The sequence below is a fragment of the Pelophylax lessonae genome (assembly GCF_965119305.1).
Source record: "Pelophylax lessonae genome assembly, chromosome: 4".
Taxonomy (NCBI): Eukaryota; Metazoa; Chordata; class Amphibia; order Anura; family Ranidae; genus Pelophylax; species Pelophylax lessonae.
In genome coordinates, this window is record NC_138771.1 from 439,274,122 (window position 1) to 439,297,368 (window position 23,247).

Here is a 23,247-nt window from a genome sequence, read left to right on the forward strand (position 1 = left end):
CCTGGGGAGGTGGATAGACAGACAGGAGCCAGCCTAAGGTCTTTATAGCTTTCTTTACGTATCCGTGTTACACCAGGTTAGATACTTGGACTATTGGCAACAAAATATCACCAACCCTCTCCCCCTTGAGTGGGCTATATCTATGACATTCAGGCCATGGCTTTTCAGGAGTCCATATCATAATTGGAATCACTGTCCATGATTCCTAGTAACTTCAGATGATTTCTGGCTCCTCTGGTCTCACCTCCCTTGTTTTTCTTTGAATACACTTATTGCAAGCATATTACAGAGTGATGAATCTAAAACTCCAGATGGAGCAATTTTGCGAAACATGTCGATGTGTTAACCACAGATACATGTAATAGGCAGAATCTATTGAGCTAGAATACTCGACATGTTTTTTGCATGTTTGCAAAACATGTCGAGTATTCTAGCTCAATAGATTCTGCCTATTACATGTACCTGTGGTGAACACATCGACCGATTCCGTCTTAGGACAGCCTCACCTACCTGTCTTCCCTGACGGATCACTCTCATGTGGATTTCATCACAGATAAATATGCAATAATATTTTAACCTATGTATTTATGTATACTGTATTTGTGTTACACTGATTGTCAATCACAGAACTACTGGCAGTGTCCTGTTGCCTGACAAATGTTTTATTGTTATCTATTAAAACCAGAAACAACCAGAAACAAAAACGCCTATTTTTATCATATTTTTGTGCCGATAAAGTCCATGTTTTGTCCACTAACCAACTCAACTCCAGTTAAAAGGATGTGGCACTTTTTTACTTCCTAAACGCACCCAGTGATCCGCCATCTGGGAGTGCGACAATTTGATCCAAATAAGCTTTAACCAGACACTGACAGAGGTCACAAGACTGCTATATACTGCAGATGAGAAAAGGTATTTAGCGGTTTATATTTACTAAAAAAATTGTGGAATTATGTCACCTGGGCAACGCTAATCAATCGGCTGAAGACTCTGAACCCAGAAGATGGATGCATTGGTGATGGAAAAGATCATTGAAATGAGAGGAGATCCTGGAGAGGATTGCTTTGGTAGGCAAGTCTGCTATAGTTGAGCTATTATGCTGTGCATGTGAGCACATTATGACTAAGGCCTCAGCTGCAGGAGGAGCTGCAAAGCCAATTCTGACGCCAGGAAAAAGCAGCTGTAAAAACACGCTTTTAGAAGCGTTTTGCATTTGACGTTAATGTGTGTTTATCAGCGTTAGCGTTTAGCAGCTTTTCTCTGCCCTCTTCTATTTTCCACTCTCAAATCCAACTACTACAGCTTAAAAATGCTTGACGGGGCTTAACGCTTTATACAGCGTTTAGGCGTGTTTAGGTTTTTACAGCCTAAAGCTGCTGCTCCAGAACGCACTGGCCCTGGGTTTTTTTTTTTTTTTTTACAGCTTGAAAACGCCAATGCCATTTACAGCTCCTAAAAGCCTGTATGTGCTTGGGGCCATAGAATAACATGGAGTGGTGTTTTGAAGCTGCAAAATAAAATGTCTGACGCACCTAAAAGCAGCTGTAAAATAGGAGGCCTAAAAGCGCCTGGGGGCCCCAATTTTTTTCTTTTTGTTTTGGTTGATGATTTACTTTCACTTAAAAACAATGTCCTAGAGATCATTTTAAAATGATTACAATTAGTTTAGAATGTTAATAGCTATCTTATGACCATTCCTCATTTAAAATTTCACTGCTGAAGTCTGGATAAGTTGGATAGAATTAGCTCTGCATCCATGTTTCTGAGGAAACCTGTTTTCTCTTTCCTAAACTGCACCATAGGTATGATGCAGGGGAAGGGCTGGGGCAGATGTGCAATATGAGAGGATATCGGGTATGGGGCAAATAATTCAGAGCCAGTATGGAGCAATGTTAGTTATTGGCCCTGAGGGTTCAGTTCACACTGTGACTTTGAAGGAATTTCAGGGAATGCCTGGCTAAACTTCCTGTAATGTCGGATCCAAATCACATCAATTAAGATGAAAATACGACTGAGAGGCAACTTCCATTAACCTCCCTGGCGGTCTGATTATGTCCAGATTTCTGTGCTAAATGCGGTACATTCTTTTGCATGGAAATCTGTTTTACATTTTAAAACTCGCCTTCCCCTGCGATCCCCCACCGTCCTCCCCCGCCATCCTCCCACTGTGTGCTCGGCCGATGCCGGCACCTGTCTTCCAGTTCCCTTCCCTGCAAGCGTTGCGACACAGGGGGTGGAACTGGCGGTAATTTAAAAAATGTAAATACACTAAATGACATGATACAAAGTTGTGATTACACTATATCGTGCCATTTTACCACAGGATTGTACCTGGTGACTTTTCCAGTTCTTTGTGCTTGGAAAATGGAGAACGATCATGGCATCCAAAAAGCATTATTTTTGTGCAAAAGCGGTTTTAGATGGACTGTCGCTGTTTTCCAGTTCGTCTAAACATGCTTTTGCGCAAAAAGAACGCTTTTTGGACGCCATGGTAGTTCAAAATTTTCCAGGCACAAAGCACTGGAAGAGCACAGGCAGGGTACTGGAAAAGTCACCAGGTGAAATCCTCTGCTGAAATGGCATGATACAATGTAATCTGTTAGGATCACAGCTTTGTATCGTGTCATTTAAGTATTTACACTTTTGAATTTGCCGCCGGTTCCACCCCCTGCGTCGCAACACTCGCAGGGAAGGAAACCGGAAGGCAAGTGCCGGCAATCGGCCGCGCACAGAGCGGGGAGAGAGTGTGAGGATGGCGGGGGATCGCAGGGAAGGTGAGTACGATTCTGGGGTAATCCCAAGTGTGGCTCGGGGTTACCGCTTTTTGTACTGAAAGTTAACCCCGAGCCACACTCGGGAATACCGCCAGGGAGTTTAAAGTAAGTCTATGGGCACAAGCTGAATAGAAGTCACCTTCAAGTAGTACAGGAACCTTTTTCTAAAGTCAGAGCGACTTCAGTAATGCTAATTAAGACGGATATCATTGACTAAAATGAGATTTCACATGTCATGCGACTTGGGGTCGCACAAGTTGGTCCCCAAGTCGCGTCAGAATGAAACGAGCCTATAAAAGAACATTGAAGTTGTATGTTGTGCATTTTAGGGACTACAGAGTTTTGTTTGAAAAGAAAAAAAAAGAAAAAATTACCCATCATGTGCAGCATTGGTTTATTTAAAGAGGTTGTAAATACCCCCCCCCCCCCCCCCCCCAAAAAAAAAAATGAAAAAAAAAAAAAAAAAAACCCTGTAAGACAAAGGCATAATGAGCTAGTATGCATCGCATCATAAGTATGAAATAATTACCTTAGACCGAAGCCCCCGCAGTGCCGCCCGCTCAGAGGTGACATGGTCAACATGTGCGGCCTTCCTGCTTCCTGGTTTGCGTCCTCCGGCCATCTGATTGGCCAGAGGCGCGATGACGATACTCCATTCACGGCACAGGGCTCTGAAGGAACGGCACGGGTGGCCGTTCCTTCAGAGCGCATGCACCAATGACGTCATCGGCTGCAATAAAAGTAAAAAACCTAAACAGTGCAAGTTAAGGAGATATTACAGTTCCTATAGGTAAGCCTTAATAAAGGCTTACCTATAGGTACAAGTTCTAAGAGAGGGTTTACAACCTCTTTAAGTAAAAATTTTTTTTTTTTTTTACAATTTACAGTCTGCCCAGAGGGTGATCCGTATCATGGTATATGAAGTCCACTTTGGATATAGTGGAGTCAGAAGCCTTTGCAAAAATTTGACCAGTACAGTAAATGCTGCCTGTACTGCCTCTAAAGTTTAGGTGGCATTGCAGTACAGGATAATCAGTTGCTACAAGATACAACTTTCCTATTGTTTACATGCATTTTTCTACTCATCATTTGTTGCATCCGCTCCTCTAAACATGGCACACAAGGCGATGCCCGCTATCTTCTGAACTGTAGTATAAAATTCAATAGAGATGTGCAGGGTGCAGTTATCTTTAGCAACTAATGAAAAATCAACTCTAAATAAGGCTTTCCTATTTTATTTGTTTAGTACCAATAAATTCTGCAGTAGTTTACTGACTACATATACAGTTTACCTTGATCCTTGCCCCCCCCCCAGGAACATTGTCACATCTGCTAGAAAACAATTACCTATAAATCGTGTCTTTTAATGTCTTTATCTAGTACTAGGTCAGTACTAGTAATAGGCCAGGCCTATAAAATAGGAGATGGCATCCTGATTGTCCTATAGAAATATGAAAGGTGATTGGTTGCTATGGGTTGCAGTTAACTGTGTATATCACCAATGCTCTTTGCCCTACCTTATGACTAGGCCCAGATAGACTAATCTATTATATGTCCCAGGGTAGTGCTCATTTTCTAGAATCATACAGCTATACATTTTTGGTAGAGCATTTTATTTTTATAATCTTTCGTCTGGTGTATAGTTGGCAGCCATTTTTTTTTTTTTTAAAGTGAATCAGCTGTTAAACATAAGCTGCTGTTACGACACATACAGTAACAAGGTTAAAAAAAAAAAAAAATTCATGAAAGAGCGAAAAAATCCTGACATGTTTATTTTGCTGATTTCATTGACTTTGGGTAGGAGGTTGCTGTATTGAGTTTCCCATGTGCGAAGTTGACAGTAACAGGAGGCCCCCTCGGGTGGTGCTTGTAAATGTGGGAAATATGGCACAGTTGTGAATGTGTGAATAAAAGCCAGGTTGTGACACTCGTACATCTGTGATCATCCAGATTAACCTAAGCTGTGCGCCCTGCTTCAAAAGTCATTCATCAGTGTTAATGTGAATCTTCCAGGACAAGATTGTGACATGCAAAGTAGACAGTGAGACACATGGCTGCAGGATGCAGAGCGTCTGAGATTCTTGCACGCTGGACCCACACGGTGATGCTGTTGATGCTTTGCAGGCAACAGAGAAGCCATTTTCTATCAGCTTTAACATGTTGCTCATTTCATATCTTTAATCGTCATTCGACTTAAAAAATTGCTACTCTTGGCTTTAAAGAAGACCTTCTTTCCCGAGAAGATGCATAGTAATATACAGTGTATGCTCACTTGCGGTTTCTATTTGCAAGCCATAGAAATGTTTGTGTTTGATCATATAAATTTGTGAGATATAGAAGTATAAAAATATAAAAGATTTTGTACAAGGTGGGAGGTGGGGGGCGAATCAGTGTTAGCCCAATATACATTTGTGCAATGACTAGTTGGTGGTATAGTTTGCAGGGTGGATAAAAATCAATGATTTTTAAAAAAAAAAGAAAAAATAGGATTTCTCTTTTTATTATTTTAAATCCTGTTTTTTTTTTTTTTTTATTGAAATTGGATTGTTTTGATTTTTATCAAATTTGTTTAAATAAAATGCTTTTGGGGTAAAAATCTATCTAACGATAATTTTCTATTTTTGATACATTAATAATTCAACTTATTCAGCATAAAATGGTGCTTAGTTATGTAGCATGAGGCTGTATATTCTGCGATATGTTCATTTTTAGTAAACTCATTCAATGAATCCAAGCTCTGCAAGCTGGGATAACATGCACTGCATTAAAGCATTCACACCATTTCACAGTAACTACCAAGAATGAGTGCTTACATTTAAAGAGCACCTGTCATTTCAGATCCATCATGGCAGCGCCTGTTACCGGGCATCTACTCACCTGCTGCCGCCACGTCCCTCACCTTGTGTCACTGTCGTATCACGAGCCCTACTATTTGAATGGGACTGTTGGTGAGTCAACAGCGGGTCAGAGGCGGAGCCGCTGCGGGACAGAGATGACAGTTACTCTTTAAAAATTGTTATTTAAATCAAATTGATTTAAATCAAGCCTTTTGCTAGTGATTTAAATCATGATTTCAATCGGCTTGATTTAAATAAAATTCACCCTGATAGTTTGTCCCTTTTTTTTTTTGTTACGGAAGCAAATGTTAATGACACATTTTTTTTGGAACAATGCTTCAAGAACAAAAAGCAGACTCTGGAAAACCGCGATAGCATTTTACATTGCTTACTAATCACTAGACTGCTATATGGATGTGCAAGCCCCACAGTAGTGGAAAGATCTGTAACTGCCTCTCTTCATGTGGATGTGTTTGCTGCACAGTGGTGGAAGAATGGTTCAGTGGAAGGTACTTCAGCCTAATCTTCTTTCACCACTTGAGAAAGCATGCACCTACCCAGATCTAGATATACATCTTTTACAATATGGGAATGATTAACTGAAGAATTTTTCATCTTTCAAAGTGAATGGCCCCTGAATTTAGTAAATAAGGTAAAGTTGCCGTTACTTTGAATACCCAATTAATGTGCAAGGAAATAAAAAATTTCAATTTTTGCTTGCATATGAGCAACAAAGGAGGTCAAGTGCAACTGTCATTTAATTCTGAATGACCTCATGCATCGGAAATTGATCCCAATGTAAGTGAAAGTCTAAGCAAGCTGCATTTGCCTATTGACAGAAGCCCAAAGCCCTTCGACACAGGCCCTTATTCTGTCTAAAAAGTGACATCAAGATAACTTTCAGTATCTCCCAAGCTTTAGTACTTTTGAAGTAAGTTATTGAAGTGCAAATTGAAACACTTTTGAAGCAGATTATACCTTTTACGACCCTTCTAAGCCCATCCTTGGGTGTCCTCAACAGGAAAGCACTCATTACCCCAAGACGTATGCAGGAGGAGCAGGTGGTTTGCTTGGGAGTCTGCCGACTTGCTGCGTGCAATATGAATAAATTAGTGGCGCGTTACAGATAATCTGAACAGAATTACTGTCAACTGAAAGCTGTTAATTCTTCGGGTGCTTTATCATCATCTTACCATATGTTTCATAAAATACGTTTTCAATAAAACGAAGTGCTACTATGAAGGAAGGGTTAGAAGCATAAGTTTGAGGCCCAATTTATTGTTATTTTGTGGCTAGTCTATTTCTTAAATATGCAGGCTCTTCCCAGATGGCGGTCAGTGATGAGATCTGAACAGAAACGGTTTAGATTGGAATTCACTTCCAGTTGCACGCTGCCTCCATTCTAATGTGTTCTGTGCCATGGTCGCTTTACTCCCTCCTCCATGTTCCATACAGAGTTAATAGCCGTGCACTGTACATAATGATGTCCAAGGACCACCCACAGACTGGAGCTTCAGTAAAGTGGAACTTCACTCGCTCATTCAACATGGACTATTTTTAATCCTTATGCTGATAGGAAAGTATATCATATTTACTTTAAACTTTTTTGTTACATTTCTTCAGTTACTTACTGGTTGCTGTGCCTAGGCAAAATGTCATACATCCAAGGAGTCTTCAGGAGAGAAGGGTGGGTTCTCAGCTCAGCCTATGCCTGAGCTAAGGGCAGATGGATTCCAGGAAGTAAATGATACATGAATCATCTGCCCTTACTCAAGATTGCCATGACCAGAAATGCTAGGGGGGGTGTTTTTCAAAATGATTTCTAAGCAAAATAAAGCATGGAGACCTGGATGAATGGGTGAGATTGATTTGAATTATTCAAATGAATTAAATAGCATTTTTGGATTGTGGTGCTCAGATGCAATGCAGTTCCACTGTAAGCAGAGGAGAGCACTGGAGTGGAGGGGTTAAAGCAAACTGATTCTGGCACCACTGGATTCGACGAGCAGTTAACCCTTACATTTTGCCTAAATTTTGAAGTTCAGCTTTAAGATTTGCATTCTGTGAACGCAGCTTACATTCAGGCTTTACTGTAGTAATTCAACTCTACTTTTGGTAATCTGAGGGGTTTTTAAGCACAAATGTATGATCCAAATGTTTCTCACATTGGAGGGACCTTACTGTAGCTCATTACAAAGATGTTTTTAACGTGACTCTGTCATGATAGAAGTCCAGGGCTGGCATTCTTGGCCTTCTAAAATAAGTATGTTGCCTGGCTGTGTTAAGGTTAATGGTCAGCAATGGCAGCCTCCATGATTCTTTCGTCACAGGTTTAATTTAAGACTTAGAAGTTTGAATCTGATTAGTGATAGGGCAAGAAAAGAAATTAAATTGGGGCCAGGTCAAAAAGCTTTGAGTATATGTCAACGGGTAAACACAGCCTGATTCAGGATATGCTATGGAAACTCTTTAGAGATCATTGATCTCTTTAGAGAACTTTGTTCCCTTTCTGACCTGCACTTGATCTGGCATACTTCAAGATGCTTTGCAATTCTTAAGACTTGTATGGGATGGGGGGCAAGCAGTTCTGACACAGGCAAAAGCTTGTCAACATAGGCCCCTACATAGCTCAGGCTTCAGGAAGCAGACACACCCACCCTACAAGTAAAAGACCCTCTGGAATATGGCTGCAAGTGGCACACCAATGAATCTAAATTGAGTAGACTTTCCTGCTTTTACCACACTAGCCATGCTTGAGGGAAAGCATTAGAAGTTGACAGATTGGTTTCATTCCTTGCCTGGAATTGCTCTTTAAAAGGGAGGATGATTTGAATTCTTCTAGAACAAGTACCTATTTCACAGTAGAAGGTGATGTGTCTACGACTAGCCATTAGCACTATATGGTACAATATGTTAATGTTTAAGGAGTCCATTTCCTAGAGAACATCATTTTCAGGTTGTAAAGTTCAACCCCAATTAGCAGCGTATGGCCAAAGAATGGAAGCACTCAGCCATCTAATGCTGCTAATACATAATTTAAGAGCCATGTAATAGCTTCTCACATTTAGATTTTAGGACTATAATGAAAAATCTCTTGTTATACTTTTGGCCCATAGCAAGGGTTTTACACCTACAACAAAACGTTGGCGGACATCCAGGTATTATCTATAACACTATTTGAAATGCCATTTTTTATTGTTATCCTCCAGAAAGAGTTAAGAGTATCCCTATAATGCTGGTTGTATTATAAGGTCTAGCTCTGGCCTGTAATTGCTCGGGGCTTAACTTGATCCCATCAGTATCACCCATCCCACGGCTGGAGATGTTTTCTGGACGGGTTAATGATGGTGAATTTCCCTGGCCACTCCGCTAACTGTGCACATACGCTCTGCATCTCATCATATAGTCCCCCAGTAATTACACATAGAGAGCTGGCTTCAGTCTTCCAGCAGGATCTCTTGAGAAACTCGGCTGCACGCCAAATACTCATTCACTCTATGCTCCTTCTTTCTATTTTAACTCTATCCATCTTTCTGATTTCCATGTCAGCATATCTTTTCCAAAAACCCCTTATCTTGTTGTTGTTGCCTTCCCAAACCATAGCTTCGTAAAGAACACCTAACTGACACCATTCATGGCAGTCAATGGTCTGGATGAAAAGTAACTGCCCTTTCTGCATTATAAGCTTCCATAAACTTGTAAAAGTTAATAGATCCAAACAAATTTAAGATGTAGAAGTTTTTTTTTTTTTTATAACCCTTTTTACCTTGGCTTCTTATCCTATATACAGCCTTTGTAGCCATTTTTTATGCCCCAGCATCTGATGGATATGGTGGCCATGTGGGCATTCTTGCCTATCATTAAAGTGGTATTGAATTGAAAAGCAAACATTTATTAAATTGCAGCTTAGATGTGAAGGCTGAATTATTATATTTTTTTTAGGATTTCTTTCTTTTATTTTTACCTGGTGATCCGGTTAGTAAGTGCATTTTTTTTCCAACAGAACAAGCTGTCCTGCAAATGTAACAGAGCATTGGGACAAACCATTTTAGACCAACAGGGGTGCTTACAATGTCCAAATTGTATTTATGTAAAGCCTTTAACTTGGTGCCATAACTGCTTATAAAGTGTGGGGAGTTTGGCTTCAATTTGTTAGTGTATCCAAATCTGACATTCCCCTCCTCCTGGATTAAAGTGATATTAAAGGTTCTGTTTTTTTTTTTTTTTTTTTTTTTTTTTTACCTCCATAGAATGCATGAAGTTAAAAAACCTTCAGCCTTTACAACTACTGTACTACAATTATGCTTCTGTCTAAGGGAGTGTCTCTATTGCTTCTTCATCTAGACCAGCCTTTCTCAACCTTTTCAACACAGGAACCCTTGAAATACATTTCTGGTCTCAGGGAACCCCTGCTTAAAATTAAAAATCTACAACTCATGACACATTAGTGTGGCAGTCAGTGGGAAGAATGCTCCTTACTCTTTTAATCATTGGGAAGAATTACCCTCTTACAGAGAGCTAAAAGGAACAATGGCGCCATTGGGGACTTATCTGAAAGGCAGAAATTGCCCATTTCTCAAGGAACCCATAGCAACCTCCGGAGGTACCCTAGGGCAGTGGTCCTCAACCCTGGCCTACAGGGCCCACTAACAGGCCAGATTTTAGGTATTCCCTTGGGGAGATGCAGACTAGAGTACTGCAATCACTGAGCAGCAAATGATATCACCTGGGATGTATTTCAGTTATCTTGAAAATCTGGCCTGTTAGTGGGCCCTGTAGGCCAGGGTTGAGGACCACTGCCCTAGGGTTCCACGGATCCCTGGTTGAGAAACCCTGATCTAGACTGTAGGCACTCTAATACAGGAGGTGTTACTGGCCAGATCACCAGGTGAAGACCAAGGTGGAAAAGCCTAAAAAAAAAACATAATGCAGCTACCACATTTAATATATGGTAAGCTGGAATATATTATATTTTTGATTTAATACCACTTTAGGTACTGGGTTTTAATCCCAGCTGCAACTCTGGAGTTTGTATGTTTTCCCTTTGTTTGCGTAAATTAACTTTAATTCGAACGCTAAAAAAGTGGTTGGTATTACTCATCACTTAACTACGACAGGTTCCAGTTCTTGCTAGCAACACCTAACCGGTCACATCACTTGCAAATGTCAGGCCTCAAATGGCAGACAAGGAAAGGCATTTTCTGATTGGTTGCTATGGATTAGTGCACATTGCGCTTTCCCTTATTAAATGGAGGCCTCAGAGTAAAAAAACAAGCAAAAGGCTGTTTACATTGCAGCATCAATGAACCTTTTCTATTTAACCACAGAAAGCATTGTAAATATATAAATCCTCTTTTGCTGCATTGAGTCTCTGGGTGCTGGTTCTGCTCTCGCCTGTGAGTCAGCGTTCCTGATTACCTGGCACACTCGGGCTGCTGATTGGCTTCTTACAAATCCTGTACTGGAGTAGATGTTTAGCCTTTAGATTAATGACAAGAAAATCAATAGCTTGTGCTGGCAGCCGGTTGATGATGACTGTTATGGCAGGCAGTGATGGCCTTGTAAGTTACCCCATGCTCAAAAACTGTTAATGCACATTGATAGCGAGCGGCCCAGCAGCTGATCTCTGCCAATAACTTGCTTGCAAACTCTTGATGCCAGAATCGCACGGCTGGCAGCACGGCCAGAGCTGCAGGCTGATCTGCTATCTGATACCCCCAGGAGAGCATCTTCTGAAACTGTTCATAACATTGCCTCATGGACAAAAACAACAGCTTTAAAGTGGATAATGCCATAGCTTTGACAAATTTAATTAGAACATTGTGTGTTTCTTGGGAATGCCTTTACTGTAAAACCAGTTATTTCATTGAATGATGTCACTGGATTGTAAGCTTTTGTGGTTCATTTTTGAAATCCTCCCATATTGGCCAGCAAAAGATACCTTATTAATAAGTATTTTTAATTCTCTAAATAGGTCTTCTTTTGCATACATTTGCCAATATAAAGAACAGCCACAGGCCAGCTTCGAGGCGACTGTGTAAATCAGTGATCCTCAACCCTGGTCCTCAGGGCCCACTAACAGGCCAGGTTTGCAAGAAAACTGAAATAAATCCAAGGTGATATAATTTGCTGCTCAGTGATTGCAGTATTCTAGTCTGCATCTCCCCAAGGTAATACTTAAAATCTGGCCTGTTAGTGGGCCCTGAGGACCGGAGTTGAGGATCACTAGTGTACATTATGGTCCTTAGTGTAATCTAGATGTATGGGTGCTTCTAAAGGGGCCACACTGTGCGGGGGCACTTTAATCTTGTTGTCTGTGGCTGTTCTTTATATCTACAGATGTGTGTGACTTCTGATTTACTGTTATACTAGCAAAAAGGAGCCCACTTGTTGAATTAGATAAAGTCTGGGGAGTGCAATGCATAGTGTACATATTGCAGCAGTTTTTGGTACAGAATGTGACTTCAGCTTTAAAGTGCGTCTTAACCCAAAAAAAAAATAAGTACAATATTTCAGGTTACCAGTCCTTACATGTGGTGACTGCATTTGATTTTTTTTAATTTCACCTGGTAATCCTGCCAGTAACACAATTCCTGTCCTGGGGTGACAACACACACTCACTGTACTGTATCTATGGAGGGGCAACAATTATCTTACTGTGATAGGAAGTGAGTTAGGCGGTGCCAGAAGAGGTTGGAGCCACACAAAAAGGGGAATGAAGCTCCCCTTTAAATGATTGAAGGGAAGCAAGAAAAAAATGGCCTTGTTAGGGATTACACACATTTTAAGTATATATTAGAGACTTAACTTGGTTTAATATGGTAACTGATGAAGAGAGTGCTGGGGATTTTTGGATTTTTTAATTTTTGTGTTTACTAGTAAACAAAGTAATGGGGCTTTAAAACCTGGTACAAGGAGCAACAATGCACAAAATTCAGTAATCTGTAGCAATTATCAAAAACAAAAAAAAAGAAAATCACTAATTCTCCCTAACCGCATCTGGGGTTGATGTTAATAGATCTTTGTCCTTTGAGTCTCTTTGCACTTTGATTTGCCTTATTGCAAAATTGTGTGTGCTTAGGGCTCTTCCCAATTACTGCCTTTACATGTGGCTGCAAAGCCAGAATGAAAATGAAGCTGAAATGCTTCTATAATCCAAAATCAGTGGAGTGCAGTAAACCCATGGCAAGTAATCGGGTTGTATATTTCAGTATCTTTGTCATCTTTTTTTATTTCACACTGGCACAATAAAGAGCAGGATTGGTTATGCCATCATACTACTCCCTACAAAGCTTTTGGGCACACGTATTGCCAATATACTTAAAGCGGAGTTCCGGCCTCAGAATGTTTTTTTGACAAAAATACTGCCCAAATAGTGATCCATCGCCCTTAATACATCCGCTAATCCTGTACTAAATAATTTTATAAGTTCGTGTTAATCGTAAATTCTTACTTTTAAAATCATTTGCGGAACGCGGCCATCTTTGTTGTGGTTATCCGAAGCCGCAGTGTGTAGATGTCTTCCCTTCTTCCTTGTTCTAGCTCATTGTGCAAGCTGAATGCAGCGCGAAATCTCGCGAATGCCCAGTACTATGCGATTGGCATAGTAAGGGTTTCCATAGGGTCGGCAGCGTGGAGGAAGTTGCCGCCTATCATCGCGTCATTTCCTGTTTGCAAATAACGCGAAGAGAGGAGCAGCCGGCCGCCCACGTCACTGCCCATTGCCTCCTGGGAGTGACGGGTAAGAGCTCCCAGGACGCATTGTAGGACAGGAAGTGACGGCGCAGGCCGCGGCCGCAGAGGGAGGAAGTGGAAGTAAGGTAAGTATATTTTCTTCTGAAACAAGGTAAGTAAAGGGGAAAAAATCGTGATTATTTGTTTTTCAAGTGACACTCAGCAAGCGGATGGCCCAAAATCGATTTTGTTGATTTTGAGGCCGCAACTCCGCTTTAAATAATATCAGATGACTCCACCTGCTGCCACCACCACAATTAGAGCTATACTTGGTTTCTCTACAGCGATAGGTTTCACCTCTAGGAGGTGCTGTGAATGACTTCTAAGATTGTGGCCCAGGTAATTGCAGGAAAAGAGATCCCTCAGGTCCAGGACAAGAATATGGCAGAAGCAGATGAGATGACTTTGCCAACATTACCCCAGAACCCGCCTGTGCTGTGGATAGTTAATTGTACAAGGATTTGGAATCCTAGCCAGACTAAAAATATAAAAAATAAGTATATAGAATTGAAATGAACATATGGCATTTTTGCATTGTGTATAATTGTACATTTTCACTTTAAATGTGAAAAGGAAGAGTGCACAGCAGATGTGCCCCAAAAAGGAGATGTGAAAATGGAGAATTTATTATTCCAGTAGTTGTATTAATATAGGCGTTAGACTCGAAATACAGAAATCGAGATTGCATTTAACTTGTTTTCTCTTTTTCCTCTCTTTTTTTTCAGAGTTAAGTTAGCCGCTTCTCCGTGATGTCTCAATATATCTGTCTCTTGTATCTATTCTGCCCTCCGGTCTTTCTTTATATTTTTTCACCCCGTGTTGTCTTTGTAATAGAGCTGATAGCAATCTATCCAAACACTCCTGTTGTGTATAGAGCACAGTACGGATGCAATTGGTTACTCCTCTCTTCAGTTTAAGAAGGAAAAATAAAGTTCACGAACAGCTGCAGAAGCAAAAGCCGTGAAAGGTGAAATCCTATCCTTAAACTGCGCATACACAGTCATGTTGTCACAAAACCCAAACTTTTTCCTGAGTCATTTGGCAATGTCTTTATTGAAAGGGAACAATTACTGTGGATGCTTTTTGATCCTTACAGTAAGTGTGGGCTGCAAAATCAGAGGTTCTATAGAAGGAATTTGAAGTAGTAGGGGGCCATTACTGACCTCATTTTGAATATCCTAGCTGCCTGGCATTCATATTGATCCAGCAGCCTAAATACCTGAGGTACTGACCCAGAAAAAGTATATAGATTTAGGTCACTTGCTTCATGTTTCTTTTGGGCCAGTGTCTCTAAAAGTGCTAATGAGCATGCATTTTTCACACAGTGCTATCTCCTTATAAAGCGCAAGCTCAATTTTAACAAAAAATGCATTAACCATCCCTCTCTATGCTTGAAACCCCAATCCCAGCTGTTCAATACCTCAGAAAAACAAACCCCTAGCCCGCTCTGGCACACCGCTTTATTATTTATTAACATCCGCCTAGTCCAAAATCATCTTGCACAGTGTGCTCCCATAGACTTGTAAGAGACCATAATGTCAGTTGTGTTGCCGCATACAAGTCTGAGGGCTCACTGTGTAGACAAGGCCAACTCCAACTAGGTTTTCAGCCTGACTCTGAGCAGCTTTGAGCTGTGTTTCTGAGAGAAGTAACTGGCTGTAGTATGCATACACATTAAAGCTAGCCAGAGATGGAGTGATTTTGCTTTCCTGCAACTACTGGTCAGTATTGACTGGGAAATCCCTACCGCGGAACTTCGGGGGGAGCCGTCCCCACCACGAGAACACCATAATTGCTGATAGCAGCTATAATAGCCACTAGCAATAATAGCATGTAAACTCCAACAGGCTGGTTGTACCCAAGTTGATGGATGTCTATGGTTCGAATCTTGGCCGGTCCCTGCTGAACTGGCTTAAGATGATCTGTGGTGGCTACTTTTTCAGGAACCAGATGTGCATTATATGTCCTTCAGGACCAAAGTCAAAGTTGGAAAAGCAAATCCCATCATCTTCCACAAGCTGAGGATCAGTTGGAAAACCTTTAACTACTACTAATTTCTCCTTTTATAAGCCAGGGCTATTGAGGTTTCAAAGGCACTTGTTTCTTATGCCTAGCACACTTGGGCCGATTGTCGGGAGAGATCAGCCAGTTCAATAAAAACCTGTTCGATAGAAGCCGGCTGTTTGGCCGGCTTCTGTCAGACAAGCATGCTGAAAAACCAGCAGCCGACTGGTTCCCGTTTAGTGTTCTCAGCCAGTGGCTGAGAACACTGACCGGAATGTTCTGGCAGGAGGGCTGTCCCCCTGTCAAAACACAACAGCTCAGTGGGGGAGATCACTGTACTGACGTTGGATTGTTAGTACAGGGGCTCCAACCGGAGCTGTCAGTTTCTTTTCGTTCAACCAAAACTTGTACTAGGCTATAGGCTTAAAATGAATGGCTGCCTTAGGTGAGCATTTACAAAGCCGGTATAAGATCCCTGAGGGTGGTAGAATTGTGTCTGTAGTCACTTTTGGGTTCATGGAAAACAAAACCGAGCATATAATGCAGCATAAGTATCTTAAGTAGACATGGCTGAATAGGTGATGTGAAACAGGGCAAGGTTTTTATGAACATTAAAATAATCAAAATTATTTTGTCTGTATGGGAAGTAAGGAAGCTGATAATTCCTCATTCCCCTATTGCAAGATTGCAAATTTTATTCTGTGACCCAGCCCTTTTTTTTTTTTTTTTTAATAAAGTTGCTAAAAGTATGTTTCTGCCACTAAGCATGGTGAAGTTTTTTTACAAATGAAATGAAGGAACTTTTGAATGTTGGGTGTTTTTAATAATGCAGTGCTACAAAAACAAAGTGGGGGTGGTAGCGGTCACAATGGCAGGTACCTCTTGGGTATCAGCATCAACCTATACTTGCTGGATATGGCTGTCTAATGGAAGGTCAGTCTTTGAACCATTTGCCTCTTCCTGATGTATGTGTATGTACGGCTGGTCATACACAGCTTGGTTAATGTGTTTAATGACAAGTACTGTAAGGTGGGGGATAATTGCAATGCCGTAAAAAGTGCTTGCAAGCATTCAGAAAACGGATCTGTCAATATTTCCAACCCGCTGACACGTGTGTCAATTCGCACCTTTCAAAGATCCACATCTACTCCTTGATTTGTCACTGAAGTGGCAAATTTTGCATTGAAGGTTTCATCTGTGCAGTCATCCCCTCAAGTCCTGCACAAAAAGATCTATTTAGGGAAATCCATTTGGCCCTCAGTTGGCACTGTCTTTCCAGAAATTGCATGGTGATTACTATCATTTAATGGTAGGGTGTTCCAATGCTTAATTAGTAAAGCTAAAGCCAAAAAAACTGTAGTGAGGGAAATCTTCTAATGAGTGCATTTCCTCTCAAATGAAGAAAGCAGTGTGTCGCTAGAGGTCAGCCCACGCTTGCCCACCCCAACCTAGGTACTTAACTAGCTTGTTTGCTGACAACCACTATTTAAAAGAATCGGGTGACTGCTCATCAGCTGTTTCTGAACTCCATCTTTATTTGTTCATAAAAGCCATACATAAGAGATGAATGGAGACTACTCATGCGTTTCACACACAGGTGCCTAATAGTGTCACTGTACCTAAAGCGTGTGTGTGGTGAAACACAATGTTGGAGGTCTCCATTTATTTCTTGTGTATTGGTATTATGACGAATAAACCAGGAGTTTGGAAATAGCTGGTGTGCAGTCATCTGATTCTACTCAACCGGGATTTCCTCTCCATGTTAAATAGTGAGGTTGAAAAAAAAGTCCATCCAGTTCAACCTATGACGAGTGTGTGTGGGTGTGTGTGTTTGTCAATAGTACATCGTATACCCCTGTGTGTTGTGGTTGTTAAGGTGCCCATCTAATAATAAACTATCGATGCTTCCCGCAGATACCACTGCTTGTGGAAGAAAATTCCACATCCTTACCGCTCTGACGGTATAGAACCCTTTAAGGTTAAACCACTTCTCTTCTAATTTTAGCGAATGGCCACGAGTCCTTCTATATTACCTTTCACTGAATAGTTTGTTCTCTAGGCTAGGGTCACCAGTACAGTATTTGTACATTAATGTCATATCCCCTCTCAAGCGTCTGTTCTCCAGAGAGCATATCCCCTCTCAAGCGTCTGTTCTCCAGAGAGCATAAGTTCAATGCTTGCAGTCTTTCCTCATAGCTGAGATCCTACAGTCCCTTTATTAGCTTTGTTGCCTTTCTCTGGACTTTCTCCAGTTCCAGGACATCCTTCCTGAGGATCGGTGCCCAGAACTGGACGGCAAATTCCAGATGCAGCTGGACCAGAGTCTTGTAGAGTGGGAGAATTATTGTTTGATCTCTCGACTGAATCCCCTTTTTAATACATGCCAAATTCTGTTGGCTTTGCTTGCAGCAGCTGGACATTGCATGTTATTACTGAGCTTGTTGTCTACTAGGACCCCCAGGTCCTTTTCCATCTTAGATTCACCGAAAGGCTCTCCCCCTAGTGAGTAACTTGCATTCATATTACTGGCACCCAAATGCATTACCTTACATTTTTCAACATTAAACCTCATTTTCCATGTAGATGCCCACCCCATTATTTTGTTCAGGTCGTCTTGTAAGATTTCCACATCCTGCATAGAAGTTATTGCCCTGCTTAATTTAGTATCGTCCACAAATACAGAGATTGAGCGGTTTATCCCATCCTCTAGGTCAGTGATGGCAAACCTTGGTACCCCAGATGTTTTGGAACTTTAATTCCCATGATGCTCAGATACACTGCAGAGTGCATGAGCATCATGGTAAATGTAGTTACAAAACATCTAGGGTGCCAAGGTTCGCCGTCACTGCTCTAGGTTGTTAATAAATAGGATTGGTCCCAGGACAGATGTTTGGGGGGCCCTATTTTCCACACCAGGCCATTCCGAGTACTCCCCATTTATCACCACCCTTTGTACTCGCCCCTGCAACCAGCTTTTAATCCAGGTACTTACTCTATGGTCCATACCTATGTACCTTCGTTTGTACAGTAAGTGTTTGTGGGGAACTGTATCAAATGCCTTTGCAAAATCCAGATACACTACATCCACAGGCCGTTAATAGATTGGTCTGTAGATTGGTCTGGCAAGAGCAATTTTTCATGAATCCATGCTGATTTTTACTAATGATACTGTTTTCATTACTAAAGTCTTGTATACCTTTCTGAAATCTTATTGTCTTTCTGGGACAGGAATTGATGGGAAAACATTACTTTTTTAGTCTTGGATATAGAAGGCAATTGATAAATCCCAAAATTAAAGTTTAGTTTTCCTCGAATTCAATTGACAAATGGTTTCACCAGAAACCCAAGCATCAGTGTTATAAGCACCTGGCAAGAGATGACTTGGCGCAGAATATACCAAACACTTTGTAATCAGTAAAATAAATTGCTACCCCGATAGGCTCTCCACCATGCATGCTATGCACACCTTGGCAGCTGAGAACACATTTCATCTGCTTTGCTCTGCTCTACCTCTTTCAAACTCTTGAGTGTCTTGAGGTTGTACAATGTTCTCCAGAGACACTTGTCGTGCACGTGCAGCTTCATGGAAAAAATAATGCCTGATACTTTTCCTCCCCTACCCTGTTATTTCAGCCAGTATAATTGTGTGGGGTCTCCGAAATCCCCATGCTAGAATCAGCAAGCATATAATTATGCTGAAGAAGCAAGCCTCTGGGAATGGATTGCAAGCTTCCTTTCAGATGGTATCAGGTCCATTCCCCTCCAGATTTTTAGCATTGTATTACTGTATGTAGCTATATGTGTATATACATACATACATTTGCTACATCTGAAAGTACACTATACATAGGTCTGAACAGCTGCCTTTATTTTTATTGTATGAGCTTTTCTCTTATTAGAATTCTAGAAGTAGAATGACTATTAGGGTAATGCGTGTTTAAATAGGAATTGTGGATAATGATATGCAAAGCAAATGTATCTGCCTTAATATATTTTTGCTGTCTGCTTCCTAAAATAATTTTTGCATTTTTAAAACTTGGATAAAAGCAGACACATTTCTACTGTTAGCTACCAATCTGCTATATTTCTACAGGTGTGATATATGCAGCACCACCTTTAGCAGTGAACTAATCTCACTCGATAGTAGTTAGCATGTATTTAGAGTCTAAAGCTTGCCATGATGTAGTGGATTTTTTTTTCAAACCAATAACAGATTCCTTCATCCATACTAAACAGTGCAAATGGATGAATCTCCCACTGAGGCCTATTGTTTTCTGACAGTCTGGGCCGGCAGCTGTCAGAATACAGTGAACACTGATTGGCTGCAGTCACCATTCGCATAGAATCGTCTGTCTGGACTTTTTATTTTTGAATGTACCACCCAACATCCTTTTTTTTTCAGGTTGTTGGGTGCTGACAGGTCCACCCACTGCTCACTTTTCCGCTGATTCATCAGAAACAATGCATGGCCATAATAACTTTATTTTGGCTCTACAGCTTGCAAGGATGTCATTAACCTTCATTGCAAACTCTTGTAAGAACTCACCCGTTTCCTGAATAGCCTGAATCGGCTATGAAAATCAGTGGACCAATTACACAAACTAGGAATTTTTTTTTTTTTGTGACTTTTGGGCATCTGCTTTTGTCCTGCGTCATGTCCTTTTGATGGCAGCACACTGGAGATCAGGGCCACTGCTCAACACAAACACCCATTCACACTGTGCAAGTCAACAGTGCTGCTCAGAGAGCATAAGCTGTTGAATGGAGCACTGTGCAGAGGGCACATCTGAATGCAGGAGACCCATACAACTGTGCTTGTGCTCAGCAGTGGTCCAGTTTTCCATCGTTCTACCAGCAGAGAGTATTTGATCCCTAGCTGCAGTGCAATAGTACAGGCAAATACAAAATATGACCAAATGTATTACTGTTCATGTCTTCAGATTACATTACAGTAATACCTTTTGTTTATAAAATTGCAAAATGGCTTTGGTAGGCATGACCTATGTAATATAACTTTTTTTGGAATGTTTAATTTCATGTTTTTACATGGGAGGGAGTCTAAATGCAAAGTGAACTTTGAATTCTGCAGCACCACTGGAGGTCACCATAAGTACAGCTCACCTTGCGCACATGTGCAAGGTTGAATGTACCCAGATAGGGGAGGAACATGTCTTTAAAGGACTACCAAAGGCACAGTTGTCCTTTAGAGTTCTTAAAACTAGCGTTGCATCCACACTGGTATTGGTGCCGATACTAAGCATTTGTGAGTTCTTGTACTCGTGCAAATGCTCCGATACTACAACCGATACCTTCAAGTCACAGTGACTTTGAAAAAGGTTCCTACACTACTTTTGCGACTTGCATTGACTTCTGTTTAATGAATTGGCAAGCCACCATGAAATCGGCAGTTCAAAATCGCACTGGTGCAAATCAGGGCTTACAGTTCTTCATAATTATAAAGAAACAGTAATAATTTTTTATTAGTCTAAAAGAAATTGTCACATGACACTAAAAATAATTAAAAGGATAGTCGATCAGGAGAGAAGTTTAGCAGTGTGATGAACAACTAGTTGTCTGTACCCAGGACTCATTCACACTGCTGTTTTGCCAAGTGCTACCAGCACCAGGTTTCATTTATAGGCACAAAAAAAAATGATCTGTATACACTACTTTAACAAACACTGTGCAAACATATGGTTGAGCCATGAGCCACTATAAAAAGCAAGCCTGCTGCTGTTTGGGAATGCTGTGTGGAGGATGGTGTTGGGAAGTTTAATTGAAATGCCTTGAATAAGAGCCTGTGTCATTGACATTAGTTTAACATGCTTCTGAAATCATTCAGAATTCATTGACGGGTGTATTTGACTTGCAGTCGACCTCCACCTGACCTGCACTTGATCTGCTTCAAAAGAGTTTTGAATTCCCATAGTTTTGTATGGGAATGCCAACTTATTGGAACCAATCAAAAGCCCATCAGCACAGGTTTTTAGGAATAGTTAGCAACCATAATCTGTCATAGTTACATAGTTCAGTTGTGATACAGTTGACCACTGCCTAAGAATTTTTAAGAGGAAAAAACAGCATGATACTAGGGTCTCATTTTGTAACCACTTTTAAGCTGGCCATACACTAGTAATGTAGAATTTTAAATGAATGTTTGTACGGACATTTATACTAAAATTCTCATAAATGTTTGATGTCTTTGTGCATGTTGTTCAAGGGTAATTCAAATTTCGATTGCTTTTACATTTGATTTTGTAATGAAGTTTACCAAATTAAATCCACATAACTGTTAGAATTTATTTAGACTGAAAAAATTTTTCCATCCTACTCCAAATTTTGTAATCACTGCAGTCCAAAATGAATGTATATTTGTTCCCACTAAAAATCTGTAAATCAAACGAATGGGCCCTGAAACAAACTTATTCTAGTGTATGGCCAATTGTTGGATATGAATGGTCCTTTTAAATTATTATTTTGCTATTACTCTTCCACTGTGTCTGCCTTGAAATCTCCTATAGAGATCTTTTGAAAATGGTGCACGCTTCAGCTCCTCATTTGCATGCCTGTTTCCATATTCCCTTTGGCTTCTGCTATGCTTCACGCAATGCCTAGCTTTTCCTCCTGTGGGCCTCCACTTGTAATTTTAGATTACTGAGAATATATGTAAGTCCTGCATTGTTGCCGATGGCTGCTGCAGCAACGAATCTAGCCAAATGGTCCACCAAGCTTTTGATAAATTACATTTTCCCCTTGTTTTAGCATGTTCTAGACCTGTGCAGCTTCCTGCATATTATATGTTGTGCTATAGGTCCTTTTTTGTTATTAAAGCCTTTAAAGAGGAGTCATTTCACATTATACAGAAAGCTACAGCCATTGATATTAGAAGAAGCTTAGTAGCCATGTATGAATAGATCATTAAGACCTGGTCCGATTAAAGTGACTTCTTACACAGGCCCATAATTGTATGTGGAGCTACTGTTTCAAATATTAGGTTATCAGGGCTTGTAGAAATGGATACCTCAGTAAAGGCAAGCGCCTAGGAGCGACAGGAGTGCTCAAAAGCATACAAAGTAATTTCAGCCATATGGGTATTGGAAGAAGTCAAAGCTCCAGAATAAAAATAGGATTCAGTAGAGAAACACCAGGGTATTTATTTAAAAACCTTAACTAAGTAAATTGTGAAAGTGCCATAAAATGTTTTTCTAAGATCAGCTTTCTATTTCAAAAGCTGCACCCTAGGAGGAGGGACTGCTTACGGAAGGTCACATGACATTGGGACAAGTTTTGATCTGATTATAAACTTGTGGCGCTCTCAGCCTTTAAATTTTCTTTGGACTACTTTGGATTCCTATATGAATATCATGTATGGTAGAGAGCTACCTCTCGAAACTGGAGACCACATTTAATTATACATACCTTCGGGCCCAGCGCTCCACCAACACTTATTTTGTGCTATTGCCCCTCTATCGAAGGGAGGGGGGGGGGGAGGAGGCAAGACTCCAATGTCACTGGACATTCTGTCCTCGGTGCACATTCTGAGCCATAGTTGCTTTGGAGGTAGCAAGCTGCAGCCATTTTATTAAGGTGCTCCAAATACAGTCCAGAGAAACTTTTATCAGGACCAAAATTTAATTCTGAATATTTCACGTTTACTATTTAATTTAAAGCACTGTAGATTGAAATGCTTGGGAGATCATCAGTTCTAGGTTTTAAAAAATCCAAATAAAGTTTTTCTGTAATTAAAAAAAAAAAAATTGTTTTTCTTTACCTGGTTCATTCAGTGCCAGCATTACTAGTGATCATTTCTTTATTAGCACATGTCTTCAGTGCAACGTCTGGAAGCATGTACAAGGGAACATCTGCTAAAAGGAGGAGGAGACACAAATGGGAAATGT

At 40.7% G+C, this 23,247-nt stretch overlaps 1 protein-coding gene across 4 annotated transcripts in view; it reads left to right on the forward strand.

The window, feature by feature from the left end:
• Positions 1–23,247, forward strand: part of PCDH1 (protocadherin 1) — a gene marked incomplete at its 5' end in the record, with an annotated part of 305,412 nt that overhangs the window by 263,459 nt on the left and 18,706 nt on the right. The window lies entirely within an intron of this gene.